A 26,708-nucleotide genomic window follows, 5' to 3' on the forward strand; every position below is an offset into this window, starting at 1 on the left:
CCATTCCCACCCTGGCCCCAGGCAATGACTGATCTGCTTTCTTTCTCTATAAATTTGAATCTTAGCTGTTGTAACATGCAGTATTTCTCATCCCCTGTGTTCTCATTTGTCCAATTAGAGATTAGACAAGAAGCAGTATGGTCATGGGACAGTGGAAAAGCGTGGACCAGGAGCAACGTGAAGATCTGCTCAGCTGGGACACTTACCTGTCATGTGGGATGGGGCAGGTGACTCCTCTTGGGGTTTAGTTTCTTCATTAATAAAGTAAACATCACAGTAACTGCTTGGCAAAGTTTCTAAAACTGAACCAATGTGAAAATACACTGAACTAGGTAGATGGCATTGACCTGATTCATAGGTGAGGAAACTGAAACTCAGCTAGAAAGCTGTGGGGCTGGATCTATGTGTAGTCACTTCTGGTTCTGATGCTCTGGTGTTTCTCAAGTTCTCTGAGTTTCTCAGGATAATATAATTCTTTCTCTCTCCCTCTCTTCCTCTCGCGTGCCTTTTTGTTTTTGTTTTTTTTGTTTTGTTTTGTTTTTTTTGGTCTTTTTAGGGCCACACTTGCAGCATATGGAAGTTCCCAGTTTCAAGGTCTAATCAGAGCTGCAGCTCCAGCCTATGCCACAGCCACAGCAACACCAGATCTGAACCAAGTCTGCGAGCTGCATTGCAGTTCACGGCAACACCAGATCCTTAACCTACTGAGAGAGGCCAGGGATCAAACCCACATCCTCACGGATACTAGTTGAGTTTGTTACCGCTGAGCCACAACAGGAGCTCCAGGATAACGCAATTCTCCACTGAGCTTATGTATCATTGACCTTCAGTGTGAACCAAGATTCTGCTGCCTTGGGCCACCCTAGCAGCTTTCCCTGCAGACCCCACTGGAAATGCATGTAGCCAGCCAGCAAGAACCATGAGTCTCTTTTAGATGTCTGGTTTTGCTGTCTGTGGCTTCTCTGAATGCCCCTTCCTGTCACTCAGTCCTTCCATTTCAAACTCATCCATGGCACCTACTCTTCATCAAGGAGGGACTCTCTTTCCATCCCAGCTCTCCAGTCTGTTAGCCAAATATTCCAGACTTACCTTCCCACATGTGCAGGGCCACTCCCATCAGAGATGGTCTCATTCTCTCCAGTTCTGACCTGGTGATCAGACTCTAAAGTCATCCTGCCATTAGTCATTTGCCACACAGTCAACCGACAGGTTCTGTCCTGAACAGAAAGGAGCCACAGCTCCACTGATGTGGTCTTGAACTCTCCAAAACCACTACCCAGTAGTTCAGCACATTTGATAAGATGGTTACCTGCAAAAACCAAAAAGCCCTAGACCAGGGCCTCCCTGAAATTCTGCAGTTGTTCACAAGAAGTAAGAGGTACTGAGTGGAGATCTGGGGTCCACCCTTGATTCTATGAAAAGGGCAGCACAAGGCTTCACGTGGGTGCCCTCCCCCACTCTGCCACACCGTTTACTTCTTTGCAAAATAAGTATGGTTAGGTCAGTTTTTGTTTTCTAAGTTATTTTCTACAGCATTCTCCTTCCACTCCCTGCCTCCATCTCATACTTTATATATTTGGTTTTATATAATATTTTATTCCAAAAAGAATTCCACTGCTGAAAAAGTATGGAAAAACACTGGGTTGGTTGCCTCTAGCTCTAACAAATAATTTAAGACTTTGTAAAAGATTTCTTTCAAAACTGAATGCCGTCCCTATGATTGATGTAAAGTAGCACTTGGTCGACAGGCATTCTACAGCTTTTTTTACAGACATCGTTTTAGGAACTCACCCATGGGTGAGCTTTCAGAAATTTTATTTGGAGCAACAGATAAAGTAACAAGCGGCATGGACATCTGTACAGCACTCCTCAGCCTTCACGTTCATTATCCTGTTTTGGTCCCAGCAGTCTCCTACATGTAGACTGCTGAGGGGCTCTCAGTAAGCAGAGAGTCTCAAGAGAGCCAGTGGGATGGGCATAGCTTGAAAAGTAGAAAGTGCCTTGGTACAGCTGCATTAACATTTCTAGGACCTGATTTTTACTCAGACCTAACTCTTCTTATACTTTCAGTCAAAGGTGTGTGTAGGGCCCCGTTACTGACTCTCCTGGGGATGTGAGTGTGAGTGTGGGTATGTGTGTGCCCCTTTTTACTTTACCTCACCTCCTCCTCTTTGCTCTGTAAAACAACTAGCATCCAACCTGGGCAAGATGGTTCTTTGGCACAATAGTCCACGCTCTTTGTTTGTTGGCCTTCTGAATTAAGTCACTGTTCCTTGCCCCAGCACCTTGTCTCTCCATTGATTGGCCTGTCATGTGGTGAGCACAATGAGCTTGGACTCGGGAACATGAGTACCTCCATCCTTCCCTCCCAGCAGACACTAAGGCCTGTTCTGGGCACTGCCATGCCTACTAGGCATCGCTACCTCTGCCAGGTTGAGAAGGATTTGAAACTGGTCGTTCTCAAACTTGGCTGCATGCTGAAATCTCCTGGGGAGTTTTAGAAAATACCAATGTCTTATCCTACCTCCTAGAGATTGTGATTCCCTTTGTCTGGGGGCAGCTTGGTCAAGGGTGTATTAAGGAGGCCCCAGGTGATCTCATGTGTAGCTGATGCTGAGACTCTCCAGCTTAGAGGTCTGGGTGTCACACAACATTACACATGGAATGGAAAGGAATAGCCTCCTTATAGGACCCAGGGTGCTGATGCTGAACCCTTCCTAAGACTCTGACTCAAGACTCCTTCCCTGCAGGAAGGAGCAGAGACCCTTCTGTTTTGCCACAAACAAAGAGGGTCTCTTTGGCATCATTTCCTGGGAAGGTGGGAGGTGGGGAACAAGTTAGGGTGCTTCCCTTTGCTTGTGCTGCCATAGCCACAGTCCCTGGAGAGAAAGGAGGAGTTCTGGCCAGTTCATCTGAAGGTCAAACACATTCAAATGCCTTTCCCACAGAATGGAAAAGCAATGAACGGAGTTAGATTTGGGCTGCTGGCTCACCTTGGTCTTATGGGAAAAACAGAAGTTCCAGTGGGAGGAGCGTGGGGAGCAGGTGTTGATGGCCATCCTGGCATCTCCCCAGCTGGTGAACTGCAGCCCTGATGGGGCAGTTTGTGAACTGTAGGAGTGACAGGCAGTCACTCCCCTTGCTCCCGCCACCCAGGCCCTGCCTGCTCCCTGCATCCCAGAAGGACTGAGAATTCACTCCCTACAGAGGCCCCAAGTCTTGGCCATTTCCTCTGCATAGCTATTTTGGGAACAGGAACTCAGATGTTTGGGTGGAAGAGGAGTAGCCAAGGGCCTGGAGGCAGGCGGGTGGAGGGGAGGGCCAGCAGCTCAACCTCCACTGGCCTCCTCAGACACAAAGGCCTGGTCACATGACTACTGGGGCTGCCACTTGAAAGAGCCCCCATTGTCCACACCTCAGGTTTCAGAGAACCAGACTCTGGGAAGACTGACCATTTTATTTGTTTGTTTTAAAGCAGCAGGGGCTATGGCCAGCTGCATTTTCAGCTCTGGAATGGGGTCTGCACAGGCACACAAACCAAAAATCCTTCTCCAAGTTTGTTTTTCTGACACATTGGAAATTGCACGGTTCAGAGAAAATTCATGTCACATGCTGGGGACTGTTTTCCTGGGATGTGTTCAGAGACTGCTGTGTCAACACTACCACACTCAGCAAGTCACCCTTCTAAGGGGCTGGTGTGATTTGCCAAGAGAAAAACACAATCCAGACCCTTGGGTTGGGGGGGATAGTGTGTGGTTCAAAAGGAGGGTGGGCTTTCAACTGGACAAGGTGATCCTTCCATGATACAGTTGTCACTAACCCCGCCAGAGGCCCCCACTGCATCCCTTTGGGTTCCTTGTTCTCAGAGGAAGCTGTTGACTGTCCTACTCTTACAGCATCCAGAGGAGGAGATGTGAGGAGGAAGGGTGAGGCCAGAGGCAGGGGGTTTGTGGATGGCTCTAAGCTTCTCTGATTAACTCTGCTGGGAGGCACCTGGTGTAGGAAGAAAGGGCTTTGGCATCTCAGAGGCCTGATGTAAGTGCTCATGCTGGTACATCCTAGTCTTTTCTCCTCCTAATGGAGAATTTCCAAGGAGTGGTGCTGAGGATGGTGGAGGGACTGACCACAGAGCATAGGTGCTCATCGGATGCTGATCTCTCTCACCATTTAGTCCTTGGAGGGCTAGTGAGTGGTTCCAACTTCTCTTCAGCCACAGTTTGAGGCCAAATGCTTTTTCTTTGCTTTCAGCAAATAAGGACATCTACCCCTTCAACCATGAATATTTTGGATATGGATTTTCAGAGTCAAAAGAGCCCTCCAGATACTAAGTACAACAAAGAAATTCCTCTTCTTTCCCTCCATGGAATAAACTCCATTTCCCCTGGACAGTAGGAGACTTTGTCTAGTTCCTTGTAGTGATCTCAATCATTTCTAGGGTTAACTCAGTATCTCCAATTTAGAGGTTGGTCCTAATATAGCCTAGAATGACACTGTGGAATTTTATGCTCCTCCTCCTGGTTCTACTAAACTTCTAGGCTCTTAGGAGCAGGCAGTGAGTAGGGTTGACTGGCTGTGGATTAGAAGGGAGCAGCCACCTCCTTCTTTCCTGCTTTGGGTGCTGCGTGTAGGGCAGGGTGGCTTCCCCATATAGGCAGACAGGATACTGGCAGCCTTGCCGAGACATGTTGCTCATGTAATTTATACTCTTGGTATGGCCAGTGGGCATTCTGATTTCCAAAAACTCCCCTAGAACCAAATCAGTCATGCCTCCTTTCACCTTCAACACATAAATCGTCCCAAATTTTGTTGTGTGTCTCCTTGAATTACCTCATTTCCCTGGAAACTTGTAAGACAGAACGCTGGCTCTTTCCCTGGGGGTATTTGGGATCATTGGCGTCTTCCCACTGCACCATGGCTGGAGAAAGGGCTGCCTGCCTCCCTACCTTCCCCTGCACCAGCTCCCTTACACCCTGCTGGCTCTAGCAAGGTACTTTGGTGAGAGTATCACCTTGGGGAACCTCCAGAAGAGAAGCAAAATCTCTCCTCTTATCTCTTAGCTCTCCCCAGACCTCATGAAGAACCCTCTTCTATTTCTCCTCTCTTTGATGATGATGATGATGATGGTGATGTTGGTGATGTTGGTGATGGTGATGCTGCTGCTGCTGCTGCTGCTGCTGATGGTGATGTTGCTGATGGTGATGTTGGTGATGGTGATGCTGATGATGCTGATGCTGATAATGATGGTGATGGTATGAGGATGGTAATGATAATGGTGATGAAATGATAATGGTAATGATGATGTATGTGTACAGTGGAACACATGGCTTCTCATTCCTGATCTTTAAACTATTTTCCTCCTGTGAGGCAGAAGGAAAACATGATTTTATCCCCTGAGACCTCTTTGCATGGATCTGTCTAGTCTCAGTCTTGGAGCCTTGTTCTTGTCTTAAGGTTATAGCAAGAGAGTGCCCCTGCTCATATACCATTGACTGGAGAATGGTCCTCCAGTTCTATCTATTCTATCTGGGAAGCTTCAGGAGGGAGGCACATGGAGCAGTGGGAGAAGAAGGGGACACCCTCCCAGCCAGTCAGATCAGCCCCGGCCATCAGTGGAGTGATAGAAGTCATAGCCAGATCACCCCCCCACCTTGGAGCTCTGTTCCTTAGTAACATTAGGCTCAGGGGCTCTGCTCTTAGAACTGAGGGCCTCTGTGCCTCAGTGGGTGATTTTGATTTTTAGTTCCCGGTTGGTTGGGAGTCTCAACAAGGATCCACAGGGAATCAAAAAAAGGGCACATTTAATTAATATGTCACATATCAACCAGCCACAGATATGTAATTTTTAGCTAACCAATTTCAGTTCCTTTCTCAAGTTGTCTGCTAGCCACGGGCAATCATCTCGTGGTGTAACTTTTGACACTTCACTTCAGATCTCAGAGCCTCAATTTTCCAAGGCTGGATCATCTCCAAGACTCCTTCCAGCTCTAAACTTCTAATATGGTTGTGCTTGGGATTCTGCACAGCTTCTCTGTGCTGAGCCCTGACGTCCATGTGAAATACAGTGAGTCCTCATCAGACTCCAGTTTCTCGAGGAATGGAGGGGAGGTCTGGTATAGATTCAGTATAATCCACTGATAATCCAAAACCCCACGTTAGCCTTTGGTTTTGATCTCATGTATTAGAACTGCGAACAAGCTCCAAAATTGACCAATTTGAATTCTACCTGTCCCTTCCCCTTCTATCCTTTCAAAGACATTCTAATTTGATCTGTAATGTGGCCAAAGGGCAGACAGTAGAAGGGAGGAGAAGCCAGAGGCATGAAAAATCCCCAAACTGGATCATCCACCCCCTGGATAATGGGCAACTGCCTGAACAGAATGCTCAATGAGCACTCATTTTTTCTCCAAGCCAGTCCCTGTCCCCACACTGCAAGAGCTGTAATCTCCATGGCAAAATGCATTAAACTATTGAGCTCCTTAGACCATTCCTCACTCAATTCACAGGAAGGCTTGAGTTTTGAAATTGAGAAACTGGTTAATTGTCCTTTGGAAGTAAGAGAATTCAAAACACCTTACCCAAATGCCAGTCTTGGTGGTGGTAGTGGGGCAAGGACTGTGTTTTGTGCAGAGTACACAAGTAAAAGCAACAGATTCTTGCATACATTTTCATGTTTGCCTCTGTAATTATCAGTGTTCTTGTAAAAAGATCTCTTAAGAATGTACCTGACTTGTAGATATTGCTGAAGTCCTGCATAACCTCCACTGGCTTCTCTGTACACCATGACCTTTTTTTGGGAGGTGGGGGTACCCATCCTTGCTAATCATAATCTCTATATATCTCATTTTACATCTTTGAAGAAGAAAATCTGATTGGTTCTTGGCCAACCAGTGGATAGACTGTCTTTGGGTCAAATGGGTGTATGTTCATTGCCTGTTCTACCCACAGTACTTGCCCCATGTACCTTAAAACTCTGACCAAAGGTACTTGGACTCAGAGTGGATATCTGAGCTGGTTGGTGCTTTTAAAAACTTTTGAGCTCTATATTAAGAGACTAGACCAGTCATATGGTGAGGTCCTCCCCCACCATGGACCCCATGGCCTGCATGTGGACAGCATGAGTCTCTGAAGGTCCTTCAAGCTCCATTGTTATATGCCTTTCCTAAGCCTAAAGACTCCTATAGTCTTCCAGATCAGTTCTCAGCAGGGATAAGGACTCACCAGGTGAGACAGAGTACCCTTCTGGGAGTGAACAGCCACTGAGATGGTAGAAGGGCTAGGAGTTGACAGGAATGCAGAAGAATCAGGGGTTAAAACTGTGTTGATTGTGACCCTGGGAAGGGTAGTACAACCAAAGACTAGGGTTAAAACAGACGCTGCTCTGTGTCCTGGTAGTGTTAGATATTTAGATGCTAATGGCGTATAGATTGGGTGACCCCTCTCTCTACCTCTGATTTTGCTTGGGGCTCAGGAACTTCCAGGGAAGAAGACTCAAATTGGAGTTAGATGCCAACCCCCCAGGCTCTTTACATGTCTATCCAGCCCCCAGCTGCTGTGAGTGTTGGCTGCTAACAGTTCATAGTTTTTTCCTTCTCCAGAGGTTTGCTCCTAGCTGAACCTAAAGTTATGCATCTCATTCAGAGAGTCAGCCCTTAACTGACTGATGCAGGGGTACAAAAGGCTCCTGGCTTTCAAGTGGGATTGACGTTATGCTGCATCTCATCCTCCCGAATAACTCAGGGGATCCAGCTGAGGCTTGTCTCCAGTGGGGACCACATCCAAGCTTAGCTTCTTTGCTCTATCTTGCTCCCTCCATTCCCCCTCTCCCAAGACCTTCCCTCAGTAAATCATGTGACTTTGAATTTCTGTTTTAGGGTCTGCTTCTAGGGATACTCACTTACATGATGTTTTTCTGGTTAACTCTTACATCTTAGAGATTCTGCGGGGCCAACTTTTTAATATCTCTTTCTTTCGCGACTTTGCAATCTTTCATTCTAACAAGGGGGATCCAATATGGTGGATTTATCAAGACTCTTAAGGGATAATGGAAACACCAACTTTGTAGGATAAATTCATTTAGAGAAGAAAGGTATTTTTTTTTTGGTGTTAAGGAAGGTTTTAATTTATTATACACTGATACAAAATTTGTATTTTAACATTTGAGTTAGAGAAAAGGAATATATTTGTGTTATTTTGAGTTGCTTCCCTAACACACAAATTAATAGAAATTGCTTAAAGACTATGGTAGAGGGATTTCTATCTTGGACTTTTCCATTATTGTTTCCCTTTTATCCATCTCCTCTTCCTCCTCTTCTTTCTCTCTCTCCTTCATGTTCACTATTACTTTCTTGCTCTGATACTCATCTCAAAAATTTCAGCTCCTCAAGTCATTACTGTGTATATCTTCTCAAGGAGCTCTGTATTCACTTCCTGTCCTTCAATCAGTGATCTCAATCTCAGTTATCTTAAGAAAGAAGCCCCCCTTCCTGCTTCACCCCTCCAGGCTGCTCAAAAGATAGTTGCAATAATACTTCATCAAACACTTTCTAGACTTGAGGCAAATTTTTCTTTGTTAAATCCTTGAGCAAGCCTTAGAGTATCTCCCAGAACAATAAGAGCTTATAAGGTATCCAGTGAAATTATAATAGCTAGAGGCTGTGAAAAATAATGACTTACTTGGTGATTATATAATGTTTCTATTTTTTCCTCACTTGAGATTACTAGAGCCACAAGTTTTCAATTTTTTCCAGTTAATTTGAGCTATTAAATCCCTTTATACTCACCTTCTTATTCTTTCTTTCTGTCTTTATAAGAAAAATAATAAAAGGGGGAATTGAGTCTTTTTATCTCATCTTATTATCAAGAATCTGTTCTACGAACTGAATGTGAAATAATATCCAAAAGTGGCTTAAAGTTAGTGGGACTAGCAGGATTCCTAGAGTCCAATTTTATCATTTGATACAAATCTCAGGAGATTTTTTGAAAATACAAAGCAAACTTGGAAGTCCAAATTCATCAGAATTGATCATAAGAGATATGTAAGAAAGCCTGGGTAATGCAGAAGGGGCTCAGAAGTCACTGTGTATCCAACACTTTGAGAAAGTCATAGAGAGTGGAAAGCTCAGGTCATCATCACTGGATTTAAGTTCTTGAGGAACTTTCCCTCATTCTTCCTTTTTCTCTCTCTCAATACATGCACACATTTACACACACACACAGTTCAGAGAACAGTCCTGCAAATTAGGACCACATCTATATCAACAGTATTAAGATTCTTAATCTGTCATTAACCTTGTTTATTTCAGGAATCTGCTGAAGTTCACCAGGATCCCCAGATATTTTCTTAGTTGATGGTGAAAGCTAGAGTTACCAGCTAAAATGCAGGATGACCAGTTAAATTAGAATTTTTCAGGTAAATAATGAATATTGGCACCTGCTTATACTAAAAAAACCTACTTTTGATATTTATCTGAAGTTCAACTTCTGCTGGTAATTCTGTATTTTTATTTTGTTAAACCTGGCAGCCCTCATGGAGGTGGTATATCAGTCAGGGTCTTGTCAGAAAAGAGATCATAAGTTTAAATTGGGTAACTTGCAGAGAGTTTCAAAAATAGATTACTTACAAAGGTGTGTATAGTTCCAGCAGAACGCGTGGGCTGATAGGAAGAGCTTGGAGATAGAAACAACAGGGTACATTTGCTGCTTCTGAAAGAGTGAGAAGAGAGAGAGGAGTTTTAGAACCCGAAACAGGGAAGTTCTGTGGGAAGGCATGCAGATGAGAGCAGTGACCTTTGCTTGAGAGGCTGAATCTAACTGGACACCTGGAGGTGACAGACCCCTGACTATGTGGCTCACCAAGATCGACTTTCTGGGTCTGGTGTAGACAGGTGGAGATTGTATTGATCAAGTGGAAAATATCTAGCACAGGACATCCTGGTGATGCTGTGCATCTAGGTGATGGGGGTCTGGAGTAAAATAGACCCCAGCATTCTGGAGTGGAGACACTTCACTGTCAGATGCCTATCTGGAAGGCTCCCTCTGCCCTGGCACAGCCTCAGTGTGTCAGTTTGGCAGATTGGCTCTCTGCCGTCGTGAGAGACAAGCTCCCCTTCTGTGGGTCAGTTCTTCCTGGGTTTACCTTTCCTTTCTTCTTCCCAGCTGTGGGCTGAGAGAAATTTCAAAGAACCTTCTTGGCCTCTTTCTTGCATAATTCCTTCTTGCTCAGGGAAGATCAGTCTTTTTTTTCATTTCAGACCTTCAACTGATTGGATGAGGCCCATCTACATTATGGAGGGAATCTGCTTTACTGATTCCACCAATTAAAATGTTGGCATTCCCGTCATGGTGCAGCAAAAACGAATCTGACTAGGAAGCATGAGGTTGTGGGTTTTATCCATGGTCTCAATCAGTGGGTTAAGGATCTGGCATTGCCATGAGCTGTGGTGTAGGTCAGAGATGTGGCTTGCATCCCACATTGCTGTGGCTGTGGTATAGGCCAGCAGCTGTAGCTCCGATTAGATCCCTAGCCTGGGAACCTCCATATGCCGTGAGTGTGGCCCTAAAAAGCAAATAAATTAAATAAATAAATAAATAAATAAAATGTTAATATCATCCAAAAACTCCCTCACAAAAACATCCAGAATAATATTTGACCTACAGTCTGGGCACCCCATGACATAGAAAGGTTGACACATAAAACCATCACAGACTCTTTAAGGCAGTCCTTGGCTAGAGATACAAAGATTTTCTGTCACTGTTTTATGGTTCAGCCCAGCTACCAAGACTGGGTCCTCTGCAGTTCTGGGTCCAAAGCAAGCACAAGCTTCCTCTCACCTTGGCCTCTTATCTCTTTCCTAGGAACATGCCAAAGGTGCAAACAAGTGGCCAAAGATTGGGGGATTTAGGATCTTGGTCCTCTGACCCTCAATCTTTAATAGCCTGAAGGCATTTGGAAGAAAGAATCTGTGACAATTGAGAAGCCATTTACCTGAAATGGTTGTTATGATTTCTTGATTACAGAAGATATTAGAAGTCATGGTGTGGGGTGGTATATGATATTTTTTGGTAAGTGCTTGCAATATTGGCATTAATAACTGGCCATCAAGTCTAGTAGTTTTTCAAACTTTCATGTGGACAGTTCCTAGAAGACTGCTTGTATAATAGCTAAACTAATACAGTGTCTTTTTGGAGAAATAGTGCTGCTTCTCAGGCAGATATAAACTGGTCCTGATACTCAAGTGTGATTCTAATTTCTTTGCATTAGAAATAATATTCAGTTTATATCGTGAACCTATTTGAAGTTTCACACAGTTAACTGGTCGTGCTGACAATGTTCAGTGACATTCCTATTTTCTTGTCAGGCATTTCTCTTCTAGGTATATTGTTACATCAAAGGATTTCAGCATTGCATAGGTGGGAGTGCAAATAAAAATTATGGTCTCATCTTTAAATAATAGCTAGTGATCAGGTTTGCCTGTAATGGTCTTGTTGTGCTAGGAGTTGCAGGTATTTTTAACTATTGAGATGAAAGCAAATGTTTACATTGTGTTCCTAGGGAGCCACACTGTGACTCTCATGTTTCCTGACAAAGAACTTCCTCTACTCTTTCCATGACTAATGGTTGGTTTATACCATGATTAGGTGGGATCACTTAATACAATTCCAAAAGATGATACCACCTCTGAATCCTAGATAGCAGGGTGTTCATAAAGTATTGGAAAATCCCAAGGTTGACAAAATTCCAAGTGGAGAACTCCGTGTAGTTTCTTGAGTCTGATTGTGTTTTTGCTCTCATATCATTAATAATCAGCTGTTGATAAGCCTAGCAAAGTCACATTTTACAGAAGTTTTAATTCCCTATCAAGATCAACAAGAGATTTATTGATTTTCAGTAAAGGTAATGCTTAATTGTCTTGGTTAAACTGTATTTTCAGTCTCCATAGAGTCTTACTTTACCTAGAGGTCTGAGTGCTAGAATAATGCATGTGTTACTAGTTCAAGGACATCTTGTTTGATTAAATGTTCAATCACTCTCTTATTCAAAGCCAGAACTCCATTTATAGATTTCAAGGGAATTTGTGAAATCATTATCGAAGGCTCTAAGCAGAGGATTGACATGTTAGATTTGTGTTTCAGAAAGGTTTTTCTGACTGTGGTGTGGAAAAGGGATTGGGGGGGATAAAGATTAGCGGCAGGGAGACCAGTTGGAGGTCTGCTGGAGTCCTCCAGAGAACAGAAGGGTGAGGAGTCAGGAATCTAGCCTCACATGGTGGTGCCCATGAATCCAAACTCACAGATCTCCAATCACAGGGAACATAATTGACCAAGAGCCCTGCTGCTGTGTTCTGTATTCCAACATCATGCCTGAGTTGAAACCATACTTCCCATGGACTGCTCTCCACCAATTATTGAAGGTGACTGTAATACAAATACGGGAATATTTCCAGGAGACCATGAACTCCTGTGATGGCTGGTTTTAGCTCCAGAACACCCCGATGGCTTTATGAAAACTTGCTTGCACAACAACAGTCCATTCAATCTTCCTTCCCTCCATTCAATCTTCCTTCCCTCTCTCTTTCACCTGGGGTCACACTGTGTTATTGTCTGATGCCTCTTTCAGCCTTCCTGGCTTCCTCCAGGTTTTCTCTTATAGGATTTCTCTTAATCAAAATCCATGCATGTTTATACAACTTGGCTTCTTGAAGAACTTGGACTAATACAGGAGATAATTTCAAAATTTAAAAAATTAAATATAAAAAGAAATGGCTTGACAATGAATGAGGGAGATGGAGGAGTTTACTATGCCTCCTGTGCTTCTGACCAGTGAGAGAGTGGATAATGTAGAGCTGGAGAACCCAAGATGAGGGCCGGGTCTAGAGTTGAGATTTGCTTTAAGTCGCTGTGGTTTCCATAATCATGGGGAACCCCTGATGCCTGAATGACCATGCTTTGCCTTCCCTCTAGAGTATATAAAATGTTGCCCTTCCTGGTTTCTTCTTTTCCTGAGGCTAGAGGTGTGTAATGGTGCAGGAACCTCAGCTGCTGTCTTCTGTTAATTTCATTCTGCCCTTCAGCTCTGAGAATCTGCACACTTCTCCAAGATTGCAGTCTTTCATATCTCCCTCCTGCTCTGTCCTCAGACTGGAAAGCTCACCCAGAATTCCTACCCTGAAACATTTCTCTTCCTCTGACAAGTAGCTTGGGTCTTAAGCTCTAGCTCAACCATTAAGAGAGGCAGCCGTGGTGGACAACGTGGATCAAATCCTTGTTCTACCACCCACAAGCTATGTGACCTTGGACAAGTTGCTTTACCTCTCCAGGCCTCAGTTTCTTCTTCCATTAAATGGAGATTTCAAGAATCCCCACATCATAGGGTTATTGTGAGGTTCGAAAAGTCAGTCTTAACAGTGACTGGTACGTGGTCTGGGCTCAATATCTGAGTGATCATTAAGCCTGGAGTTTTTAACCTGCCTGGGTCCCTAACTGTAAAACGAGGGTGTTAGACTAGGTGACCATATCAGCTTCTAAGGCAATGGGACCCTCACATGCAAGGGTCCTTTCCTGGCACTTCCCATTCCCACCCTGAGTGCCCACGGCTCCTTCCTAGGCATCCTCACAGTGTGCTGGGCCACCTGTGTTTGGTTCTCATGCTTGTTTTGCTCTGTGTTTTTGTCTCTTTGTCTTTTTTCTTGGGCCACACCCATGGCATATGGAGGTTCCCAGGCTAGGGGTCCAATTGGAGCCGTTGCCCCCGGCCTACGCCACAGCCACAGCAATGCCAGATATGAGCCGCATCTGCGACCTACATCACAGCTCACAACAACGCTGGATCCCTAACCCACTGAGCAAGGCCAGGGATCAAACCTGCAACCTCATGGTTCCTAGTCGGATTCGTTAACCACAGAGCCATGATGGGAACTCCTGCTCTGTGTTTTACTTGGTTGTGTACAAAACCTATCTGCTCTGTTGTAAGGAGTATGTCACATTCTTCCTTGCAATCCAAGTGTGACTAGCACAGTGCTTGGAAGGAAATCAAAAATGTCTATAGAATTACATTAATTAAAAGTGACTTCTAGACAAACTAAATGTCCACTAGATGAGTGGATCAAGAAGATGTGGTGCATCTACACAATGGAGTAGTACCTAGCCATAAAAAAGAATGAAATACTGCCATTTGCAGCAACATGGATGGACCTAGAGATTATTATACTAAGTGAAATAAGTCAGACAAAGACAAATATCACATGATATCACTTATATGATGAATCTTAAAAAAATGATACAAATGAACTTATTTGAAAAACAGGAAGAGACTCCTAGACATAGAAACAAAACTTGTGATTACCAAAGGGTAAAAGTGAGGGATAAATTACAGATACGAACTATTGTATATAAAATAAACAACAAGGATTTACTGTCTAGCCCAGGGAACTATATTCAGCATCTTGTAATAAACTATAATGGAAAAGAATATTAAAAAGAATATATTTAAAAATAGCTTCTAGAGTTCCTGTCATGGCGCAGTAGAAATGAATCCGACTAGTATCCGTGAGGGTGTGGGTACAATCCCCAGCCTTGCTCAGTGTTTTGGGGATCTGCTGTTGCCGTGAGTTGTGGTGTAGGTTGCAGACTTAGCTCGGATCCCACATGGCTATGACTGTGGTGGACTGGAAGCTGTAGCTCCAATTTGACCCCTAGCCTGGGAACTTCTATATGTCACGGGTGTGGCCCTAAAAAATAAAAAACAAAAACAAAAAAGGCCTCTAGAGAAGGATGGTGGCAAAACTGGGAATTATAATAATAGTTACTTTGGTTGAATTCTTACTCATACCATTCACCTTGCTTAAATACTTTTTATGTGTTATACCACCTAACTCTCCTATCAACCCTAAGGATGGGCATTATTATTCCCATTTTGCAGATGAAGAAAAAGGCTCACCTAGGTTTAGTAGCTCAGTAGGGAGTAGCAGAACTGGGACTGAAGCCCAGCCTTGGTTGGCTTCTGGAGACTGCTTTTCACACTGTATTGCCACAGTCTTGGAAGGTCTGCATTCTTCAGACTCCTGCAGGCTAATGTGTATTGGAGTCAACTACCACCTTTAGTGGCCCCCAAGCCATGTTGAACCCCGCCTGCCAGTTGCAGCCCTCTGCACTCATACCCTGTAGTTGTTGTCATTCCAGACTGGCTGTCCCCAGTGGCATCCCATGCACCAGACCCCTGCACCCCTATCAGCATGTTTTCCTGCCCTAGAACCTGGCCAGCTGGATGCATTTGTGTATCCAAAGGTGTCATATCCAAAGGTGTTTTCCAGGACAGTGTTCTCACTCCAGCTGTTGATGCCTTAAACCTAGCATGTGAGAATTTTGAGTCTAAGGCAGGTTTATCTTGAGAGACATATGGGGAACAACAGGGCCTTTTGGTGCCTCCTGAAGCAGATCTCAGACACTGTTACTTCAGCAGGAGCATCCGTTTCTTATTAGAGAGCTGGAGGTGAGGCATGAAACTGTTTGTGTTAAGCTTACTCCTGGGGGGATCTGTTAATAGAATCCTAAATCTGCGAAGACCTCAGAGCTTCTCATTTCACTGATCAGGCAACTGAAGCCCAGCGAGGTTAGTCACAGTGACATATTCCAAGTGGCAGAACCAGAGCCAGAAGGAAAGCACCCATCTTAAAGGAAGGCACATCATCATTAGAGCTGGACTTCTCCCTCCCCTTCTTTCTCCTCTCACCCACTTCCTTGCCGCCTTTGCTAAGCAGGAGGCTAAATCAGAGCCGTAGCTCTGAGAGGTCAGTTTCCAGGGTAGGCAGGTGCTGAGGTTACCCAGCCACATGGTGAATCACTCTGGAAGGTCGCCTCCAGCACACTTTCCTGTGTCCACAGGGTGCAGCCTTTGTCAGCAGCTGTGGGGAAGGCTGCACAATCCTGTCTCAAGGTAAAATCCCTCTTATGAGTTTTCACTGTTTTAACCTACTCGGAAGGATCCCTCTATATGCAACCACGACAACCCTGTGGGCTATCCTGGGAGATGCAGAGACCCTTACTGAGACCATTTAACCCAAAGTTTGGGGAAAATGGGCTCATGGGAGAAAATTTCCAGGAAAGGGGCCATTTCCTAGGGAATTGTAAATGACTAGAACTGACTCAAAGCATAGAAAATTTGTAGAGACCACTAAGTATGGAAAACTCTCAAAGTTATCCAAGAATTACCTGAAAGAAAACTTCCAGTTCCCAGCAGGAACATGAGTGAATAATATTTTAACTTTTAAGAAATATATAATTCTTTTCTCATATAAATTATCACAGAACTGGAAAGCTTCTCTGATTCATTTCACAAGGCGAGCATAACCCTGATGACCATTCAAAAATGAAAATTACAGAATGATCTAATTAATGAGTATAGATGTAAAAACTCTCAATAAAAGGTTACAGCATCTGAAAAGTACAGTAAAAAAACTGTGTCAATGGTTCTTGGAATTCAGAGATGCTTTGAAAGAGATAAACAATAAGTGGAATTCATCAGGGGACCACAGAACATTAATGGAGTTTCTATCTACTCCTGATGTTTAACTTGGAGGAGAACAATATTTACTAGAGGGGATGATTATTCCCAGTTTTTGCCCCCAGATTTTTTCCTCCTTCCTTTTCTGCCCTGTTCTGTGTCCTTCTGAGGCTGACTTCTACAGACTGCATCTGCCAGGCCCTCTGTTTTCAGACTGTGTTCAACTGTTAGATGTGGGCAGAAGGCTGAAAGAAAAAGAGGGGTTGAAATAATTGTTCTCTGCATTCCTCTCCAGCCTCTGGAGTGTCAGCAGTGGTGGGCTTCCTCCATGGCTCCAGTGATGTTCCTCCATGCCCTTGTCTCTTTAGGCCTAGGGAGGTAATGCATTCCCACTGTTGCTTGGTCATTTTGTTGGTTCCCTCAACCCAGCCCACGCTTCTATACTTAGTATCTTCATTCATTCTGTTTAGTTAACTTCTTTTCAGTGTGCCATCTGCTTCCTGCCAGGGTCTTGACTAATTTAGCATGATGAATATTATTTATTATAAACCAGTAAGCAACATCATATTTATTAGTATAATTACATTATTTGACTATGCAATAACAGGAGGAAAATACCCTTAATTTTCCTCTTAGACAATTTTGGGGTCAATGAGAAAATTGAAGTTTAAATTGCAGATGCTAGAAATGAGCAGTAGTAAAATAGAGCATTTCGAAATGAAGGGAAGGTGGCCAAAACTGGTTTCACAGGGAAATAAAACCATAACCATATATATTAGAAACTCTAAATGAAAATTTTAAAAAACGCATTCAGGAAATTAGGAAAAAACATCAAGGGTAATAAATGAAAAGCAGAAATTAATAAATTACAAAGCAGAAAAAGAGGAATCAATAATCTAATTGCCATGGCAATGATCTGATTGCCATTTCCTTTACAAAGCCACTTACGTTAGAAATATATAAAATTAAAAATTAGGAACGAGAATTAACTAGACATACAGAGGATATTAAAAGAAGTTTCAGGGAATGATTGGCAGATGTTGCTGCAAATTAGATTGATACATGAAGTTATTGTTTAGAAAATATAGAAATCACCGAAAATTAAAAGAGATAAGAATTCTAAACAGACCAATAATCAGAGAAAAAATTGAAAATGCATCATCCCCTAATCACCAGGCCCAGATGGTTTCTCAGGTAAATAATTTCAAGCATTTAAGGAACAAAGACATAGAAACTTCAACTGTCTCCAGGCACAACAAAGTAAGATAGGAAGACAGAAATAACACCAGCACTCAAATGAGAGCACAGAGAAGATCTCCAAGCTCATTCATGAATGTTGATGTAAAAATTGTAATAAAAATTAGTAATTAGAACTGAGTGTAGTATTAGCAAAATTATGAACCATGGCTCAGTGAGATCTATTTTCAATAAATCCAGGGATGGTTCAATATTTTGAAATCATCAATATAGTTTGAGCCAATCAAAGGAGAAAAACTGTATGTTCATCTCAAGGATTCAGAATAGTCATTTAAAAAAATTTATATCCATTTTTGATAATATCTCTAGACAAAATAGAAATATATAGATACTCCTTGAAATGCTAAAGTTGTCTTCACTCAGAAGTCAGGTTACTAGTGAAATACTTAATAGCAGTATTGCCATTAAAGCAAGTGACAAGATGTGTCTTTTGAACTGACTGTTGTGGTTTTCTGGAAGTTTTAGCCTGTGCAAATAAAATGGTTTCTAAGTAAGGGATTAAAATAATGGATGGGTGGGGGGAAGCCAAATTATAATTATTTCCTGATGCCATGATTATAAACCTTGAACAACTGGAAAGTCAACTGAACTGAAACACTATTAGAGACAATAGGAAAATTCAGTAAGGTAGTAAGAAAATTAATACATAAAGTCAATAGCCTTTCTGTACACAAACAATAAACATAGAAGAAAATATCTCATTGATGAGAGCAGAAGATGGAATACCTTAGGAATAAAATATCTGAAAGACCCTGGGGTTCAAATAGTCCAGTTTGATGCCCTCAAATACAGCATGATGTGAGAAAGGCAAGACCTTTTACTTTCTTACTTGTCCACAAATAATCAACCATCCTGGTTTGCCTGAGACTCTTCTGGTTTAGCAGAAAACCCCTCCCTAAGACATGAAATGTCCTAATTTTGGCAATGAATGTAAAAGTCGGAGGAAAAAAAACACAAAACCTATATGGCAACCCCTAAAATAGGGACTGAAACCAACACTGTAATTAGTGCAAATTCTGTATTTGCTCTTGGTATTATTTTCTCCTAAATGCTCATGTTGGCAGCCACGATTTGCTGTTCATAGTGATGGAAAGTTTACTTTTTTATTTTTAATTTTTTTATTTTTTTCTTAGTTTTCTTACTCTACTTTTATTTTTTTTCAATTTTTATTTTTTTAAATTTCCCCAATACATTATTTTTTTCTACTGTACAGCATGGTGACCCAGTTACACATATATGTATACATTCTTTTTTCTCACATTATCATGTTCCATCATAGGTGACTAGACATAGTTCCCAGTGCTACACAGCAGGATCTCGTTGCTAATCCATTCCAAAGGCAATAGTTTGTATCTGTTAACCCCAAGTGATGGAAAATTTATTGTTACATCCCTCCAACTGGTGACACTGGTGCAACTTACAAGCATTGTAACTGAGTATTAACAGTATGTCTTGAATTTGTGTATTAACTCTTGGGCCTTATATTGAGATAGTGCTAGTTTTATTTTCTACAGCTTTATTGAGATATAATTCACATACATAAAACTGACCTGTTTCTGTACAATTCAGTGCCTTTTGGTCTATTCATAGAGTTGTGCATCCATTACCAAAATCTAATTTTGGAACATTGTCATCATTCTGAGAGAAAACCCTTACTCATTAGCAGTCACTTTCCTACTCCCACCCCTCAATGATCTCATGCACCCAAGGCAACCATTAATTCACTTTCTTTATTGATCTGTCTCTTCTGGACTTTTCATATAAATCAAATCATACAATATATAGCCTTTTGTAGTTGCCTTCTTTCACTTAGCATAATATTTTCAAAGTTCATCCATTTTCTAGCATTTATCAATACTTTATTCCTTTTTATACTGAATAGTATTCCACTGTATGGATATATCACATTTTACTTAGCCACTCATTAGTTGATGGACATTTGGTTTATTTCCACTTTTCGGCTAGTATTAATAATGCTGCTATGAATGTTGCTACTTGTGCACAAATTTTGTGTAGACATATGTTTTCATTTCTCTTGGGTATGTACCTGGGAGTGGAGATTTTAGGGTTTTCTCTCTAAAGTATAATGTCACCTGCAAAGTTTTACTTCTTCCCTTCCAATTTGAATGCCTTTTTTCCTTGTCTAATTGCTACAGCTAGGACTTCCAGTACTATGTAACTATAAATGGTGAGAGTGGATCCTTGTCTTGTTCCTGATTTCAGAGGAAAAGCTTTCATTTTTTCATCATTGATTATGAGGTTAACTATGGGTTTGTCATAAATGGCCTTTATTATGTTGAAATGTTTCCTATATGCCAACTTTTTTGAAAGTATTTTTTTTATCGTGAGTGGATGTTGAATTTTGCCAAAAGCTTTTTTGCATCTATTGAGATGATCCTGTACTATTTATCTTTCATTTTGTTGATACAGTTTATCATATTGATTGCTTTGTGGATATTGAGCCATCATTTTTCCCCCTTGATTGTCTATGAAATTGAGTGAATCTTCATTTCTTGATTCAGAGGTTGTAGTGAAAATACTCTGTAGGTGAGCCAAAGGGGAAATTTTGATAACAGATATATTGGCCCCTTAGAGTGTAATGTGGATTCTGTCAGATCCTATCAATAGTCATACATTCTACAGTATATCAAGTGATGTGTCTTATTGCAGAAAAGAACAATGACAACAAAATGTGTGGTACAAATCCTGCTCCAAAGCTCTCTATGGGATCAGGCTGAAGCTAAGTCAGCTGAGACCCCTTTTTTTTGCCCCTCCCCCTGCCCTGTGCTGCTTCCCTCCCTTTCTCCTGAGAGTATTTCTCAATAAATTCATTGGTTAAAATTAATTTCAATCTCTGTTTCTAGGTATCCTGACCTCAGATAGACCCAGAGAGAGGTTTCATCAAAAGAGTAGGTGACAACTTGACTAAGTCTTGGGGTAAGTGTTGGTTTCCAGATCTCTCCTACTTGTCCCAACAAAGTCATCCTGGCTGGGTCATGCTCTCAGGAAGTAGCTATGTAGAGGAACCCAGGATATGAAAGTTGAAAGACCAGGCCACTTCCATCATGGAGTACTCTTATCTAAACAAGGAACTGAGGTGGGAGCATCCTTCCCACCCTTTGGGACCATTGTGACCTGGCAGAGATCTGAGAATGCAGGTTCCCTGGCTTCCATAAGCAGTGATAATGAACATCAGGATTTGGGGAGACTAGAGGAGGTTGGGTCCAAAGCTACCTAGAACCCACAGTCAAGTTGGAATCCCAGCTAGTGTTAATAAATAGTGGATGGGTTATTTTGTGCCATATATTAAATTCCAGTTATAAGTGATCTCATATGGTATTTGTCTTTCTGTTACTTACTGACTTCTCTTAGTATAAGAGTTTCTAATTCCATCAATGTTCTTTTTTATGTCTGAGTAGTATTCCATTATGTATATGTACCACATCTTCTTAATTCATTCATCTGTTGATGGACATTTATGTTTTTTCCATAGCTATTGTGAATAGTGCTGCAGTGAACATAGGGGTGCAAATATCTTCTTCAGTGAAAGTTTTGTCTGGATATATGCCCATGAGTGGGATTGCTAGATTATATGGTAGTTCTACATTTAGTTTTCTGAGGTACTTCCATAGTGGTTGTACCAATTTACATTCCCACCAACAGGGCAGGAGGGTTCCTTTTTCTCCACACCCTCTGCAGCTTTTGTTATTCGTAGACTTACTAATGATGGCCATTCTGACTGATGTGAAGTGGTAACATATTGTGGTTTTGATTTACATTTCTCTAATAATCAGTTGAGCATTTTTTCATGTGCCTGTTGGCCATCCATATGTCTTCTTTGGAGAGATATCTATTCAGGTCTTCTGCCCATTTTTCAATTTGGTTGTTGATTTTTTTTTTTTTGCTGTTGAGTTGTATGAGTTGATTGTATATTTTGGAGATTAAGCCCATGTCAGTTGTATCATTTGCAACTATTTTCTCCCATTCTGTAGGTTATCTTTTTGGTTGTTTTTTTTTTTTTTATGATTTCCTTTGCTGTGCAAAAGCTTGTCTGTTTGATTAGGTCCCATTGGTTCATTTTTGTTTTTATTTCTATTGCTTTGGGAGACTGACTTAAGAAAGCATTTGTATGGTTGATGTCAAAGAATGTTTTACCTATGTTCTCTTCTAGGAGTTTGATGATGTCTTATATTTAAGTCTTTCAGCCATTTTGAGTTTATTTTTGTGTGTGGTGTGAGGGTGTGTTCTAGTTTCATTGATTTTTCCAGCACGACTTGCTGAAGAGAGTGTCTTTTTCCTATTTAATATTCTCTCTCTCTTTTTTTTTTTGTCTCTTTAGGACTGCATCCATGGCCTATGGAGGTTCCTAGGGTGGGGGTCGAATTGGAGCTGCAGCCACCAACCAACGCCAGAGCTGTCGTAACACCAGATCAGAGCTGTGTCTGCGACTACACCATAGCTCAAGGCAACACCGGATCCCTATTTTATATTCTCGCCTCTTTTGTCAAAGATTAATTGACCATAGATGTCTGGTTTTTCTATTCTGTTCAGTTGCTCTTTATGTCTGTTTTGGTACCAGTACCACACTGTCTTGATTACTGTAGCTTTGTAATATTGTCTGAAGTCTGGGAGAGTTATGCCTCTTGCTTGGTTTTTGTTCCTCAGGATGGCTTTGGCAATACTGAGTCTTTTATGGTTCTATATAAATTTGGGGGTTGTTTGTTCTAGTTCTGTGAAAAATGTCATGAGTAATTTGATAGGGATTTCATTGAATCTGTAGATTGCTTTGGGTAGTATGGCCATTTTAACAATATTAATTTTTTCCAACCCAGGAGCATGGAATATCTTTCTATTTCTTTTTTTTTTTTTTCCTTTTCTGGTCTTTTGTCTTTTCAGGGCTGCATCTGCAGCATATGAAGGTTCCCAAGCTAGGGGTCTAATCCGAGCTGTTGTTGCCAGCCTATACCAGAGCCACAGCAAAGCCAGATCTGAGCCACGTTTGCAACCTACACCACAGCTCACAGCAATGCCAGATCCTTAACCCACTGAGTGAGGCCAGGGATCGAACCCACAACCTCATGGTTCCTAGTCGGATTCGTTTCTGCTGTGCCACTGTGGGAACTCCTTTCCATTTCTTTGAATCCTCTTTAATTTCCTTGATTAATCTTTTATAGTTCTCAGCATATAATCTTTCAACTCCTTGGTTAGGTTTATTCCTAGGTATTTAATCTTTTGAGGTACAATTTTAAATGGGATTATATTTTTATATTCCTTTTCTAATATTTCATTGTTTGTATACAGAAGTGTGACTGATTTCTGAATGCTAATCTTATATCCTGCTACTTTGCTGAATTTGTTGATCAATTCAAGTAGTTTTTGTGTGGAGTCCTAAGGGTTTTCTATGTATAGTATCATGTCATCTGCAAAGAGTGATAATTTTACCTCTTCTCTTCCAATTTGAATACATTTTATTTCTTTTTGTTTGTCTGATTGCTGTGGCTAGGACTTCCAATACTATGTTGAATAACAGTGGTGAGAGTGGGCACCCTTGTCTTGTTCCAGATTTTAGCAGGAAGGCTTTCAGCTTTTTTCCATTGAGTATTATATCGGCAGTGGGTTTGTCATAAATAGCTTTTACAAGCTGCAATAGTATTGATGGTTGCACAGGAATGGATGACTTCTGACTTCATGAGGCCTGATGGAGTTTCTCCTTCATTGCTGAAGAATGAGAGTTACCAGCCCCTTAAAAGTTTTGCATATACTCATTCAACAAATATTATCCAGCCAACCATGTGTCAGGCACTGTTCTATATTAACTTGGGTCATGTTCCCTAGAATCAGGCTATGTAGCCAAAGTTTTCCTGCAGGAGGTTAATTGGGATAATTCTAAGCAACAGCATTGGTAGGGGAGTTATTGGAAGCAGGACTGGGCAGAGGGAGGTGAACTGTGATCATAGGCCTCAGCCAGTTCCAAAAGGAGCTCTGGAATTGAAATGGCCCTTTGGACTTATTCCAATTTGGGGCAAGAGATCTGAGCATTTACATGCTCAAACCTACCGGTCATTGATGTGGGCTATTTTTGTGGACGAAATGTAACCTTGGGAGAGGCACTCCCCTTGGCTAAAGGCTGTTCCTAGAGAAAGATTAATCTATGAGGCAGCACTCTGAGAAGATTGGGTAACAAGCACCTTGGTGCTGAACTTGTGGTCTGAGCAGCAGGCTGTGTCACCCATTACATAGATCCCAGGGATGCAACAGTGATCAAAAGAGACAAACACCCACTTCACAGAGATTATATTCTAACGAAGGGAGACAGATTATAAATAAACAGGATGGAAATGCTGTCAGAGTGATTATCTCTGGGTGGACAAGTTCATAAGTGATTTTAACTTCTCTGATTCTTGCTTATGCGTACTTCCCAAGTATTCACTAATGAGTATGTTTACTTGGATAATTAAAACAAAAAATTATTTTAAAAATCTTTTGCAAGAATGTATGCATAAGAATTGTCAAGCTTAATTTAGATTATGTAGACCCAACAGGGTAAACTCGACCTATCAGTGGTTTAAGTGATAAGATGCTGAGACTGGACTGGCAGAGTAATGGAACCAAACAAAAATTGCAGGAAGGGACCATGCCTGATAAAACAATTTGGTCTCTGGTGCAAGTGGCATCACAGAAGAGTGTTTAAGGGCTGTGGGCCTGCTTAACCTCTCTGAGGCTCCATTCCCAGATCTGTATAGTGCTGTGAAGTTTAATGCTAGTGAGGTCTGTAAATATGTATAGAAGGACTTAGTACAATTCAGGGCAGGTAACGAAAGCTGATAAATAGTAGTGGGGATGATTATTAATAATACAATTAGTACTCTCAATGGATAAAGATTTCATGTAAAAAAGAGAAAGTATTTGTATTCCAGGTGAATTAAAGAATTACACGTAAGGGAGTTCCGTCGTGGCGGGCAGTGGTTAACGAATCCGACTAGGAACCATGAGGTTGCGGGTTCGATCCCTGCCCTTGCTCAGTGGGTTAATGATCTGGCGGCTCGGATCCTGCATTGCTGTGGCTCTGGCGTAGGCCGGTGGCTACAGCTCCAATTGGACCCCTAGCCTGGGAACCTCCATATGCCACGGGAGCGGCCCAAGAAATGGCAAAAAGACAAAAAAAAAAAAAATTATGTGTAAAAAACTATCACTACAATTCAAATGAACTTAACTAATTTTGAAAAATTCATACATCGATTGTTAAATGCCCCCACATTAAAAATGCTAAGATTATTTCTTTCGATGCAATTTAACCAAAAAATGAATGTTAAGAAATGGAACTTGGGCATCAGTGGAAGTCTCCTCACAAAATCCAGATTTTTTTCCCTTGTAGAATCAATTTACTTCCCTCCACTCTGATAGAGGCAGGGCCTGTGCCTCTTGTTTAGAAATTCCTCCTAAATGTCTGTTTAGAATTCTACAGTTGCAGCCTGCATTTTCCATTCACCCTGCCGCATGCTTCGTACCACCCAAAGCTCCCCTAATAGGAGCCATGTCTAGAGACATTATCTGACCTCCTCTACCTGAGATCTAATAACTCAGAGAGTTTTCAGATATTTAAAGTGTCAGACACACTATTATCCAAGGAAATATTTTACCTAGAAATTTACCAAGTTTCACAACACCATTTTCCCAAACACTGCCAGTACTTTGTGAAGGATAAGGAAGATAAGTATAGAAAATTGCAGGGATGAACCAAACATCCAGTGATTTCACAGATGGATCATTACCAGACCCTCGTGAAATCTTGTTTATCTTGTTAAAGATAAATGAGCAAAATGGTTTTGATAAAATAACTATATTTGGCATATGTTTACTCTGACCTTCAAAAGCACTCCAAGTATCTCATATTCTTTACTTTCCTGGTTTTCATTAGCTCCTCAGGAGTAAGCTAACATTAACACATTTTTGCAATATTACTATCATTTTATTAATTTATTGTTCATTATTTTATTTTATTTATTTATTTATGTATTTATTTATTTTTTCTTTTTGCTATTTCTTTGGGCTGCTCCCGCGGCATATGGAGGTTCCCAGGCTAGGGGTCGAATCGGAGCTGAAGCCACTGGCCTACACCAGAGCCACAGCAACGCGGGATCCGAGCCGTGTCTGCAACCTACACCACAGCTCACGGCAACGCCGGATACTTAACCCACTGAGCGAGGCCAGGGACCGAACCCGCAACCTCATGGTTCCTAGTCGGATTCATTAACCACTGCGCCACGACGGGAACTCCAATTATTTTAAATTATGATATTTGTCTATGATAGAGAATCATGAAAATAGAGAAAAGTAAAAAGAAAAACCATTGGAGTTCCTGTTGTGGCTCAGTGGTTAACGAATCCGACTAGGAACCATGAAGTTGTGGGTTTGATCCCTGGCCTTGCTCAGTGGGTTAAGGATCCGGCGTTGCCATGAGCTGTGGTGTGGGTTGCAGACTCAGCTTGGATCCTGAGTTGCTGTGGCTCTTGAGTAGGCCAGCAGCTACAGCTCCGATTAGACCCCTAGCCTGGGAACCTCCACATGCCGCGCGGGAGCGGCCCTAGAAATGGCAAAAAAAAAAAAAAAAAAAAAAAAAAAATTAATGGACTCATGGAACACATGTAACCATTACTAACATTTTAGCATCTTTCGTCTTATTTTCAATGTATATACACAGAAATAATGCAAAATTGGGATAATACTGTATGTAAAGGAGGCAATATTCTTTTTAAATTTTTCCATATTTCAGGAGTTCCCATTGTGGCTCAGCAGTTAACGAACCTGACTAGCATCCATGAGGACGCAGATTCAATCCCTGGCCTTGCTCAGTGGGTTAAGGATCCCGTGTTGCTATGAGCTGTGGTGTAGGTTGCGGACACGGCTTGGATCCTGTGCTGCTGTGGCTCTGGTGTAGGCTGGCGGCTACAGC

General features: G+C 41.8%; 1 protein-coding gene across 12 annotated transcripts in view; it reads left to right on the forward strand.

Moving 5' to 3' along the window:
* Positions 1–26,708, forward strand: part of CTNNB1 (catenin beta 1) — a 405,454-nt gene that overhangs the window by 117,328 nt on the left and 261,418 nt on the right. For 9 of the 12 annotated variants that reach the window (XM_084987104.1, XM_084987098.1, XM_084987099.1 and 6 more), the window contains one exon: positions 20,620–20,692. The exons of the other annotated variants lie outside the window; for them this stretch is intronic. The gene's annotated coding sequence lies outside the window, so the exon portion shown is untranslated. The remainder of the gene's footprint in view (positions 1–20,619; positions 20,693–26,708) is intronic. 12 annotated transcript variants of the gene reach the window in all.

Source organism: Sus scrofa, chromosome 13, assembly GCF_054392235.1.
Source record: "Sus scrofa isolate SSC_HxYL_T2T_F1_AM1 chromosome 13, Sscrofa_HxYL_maternal_Yorkshire_Landrace_v2.0, whole genome shotgun sequence".
Lineage (NCBI taxonomy): Eukaryota > Metazoa > Chordata > Mammalia > Artiodactyla > Suidae > Sus > Sus scrofa.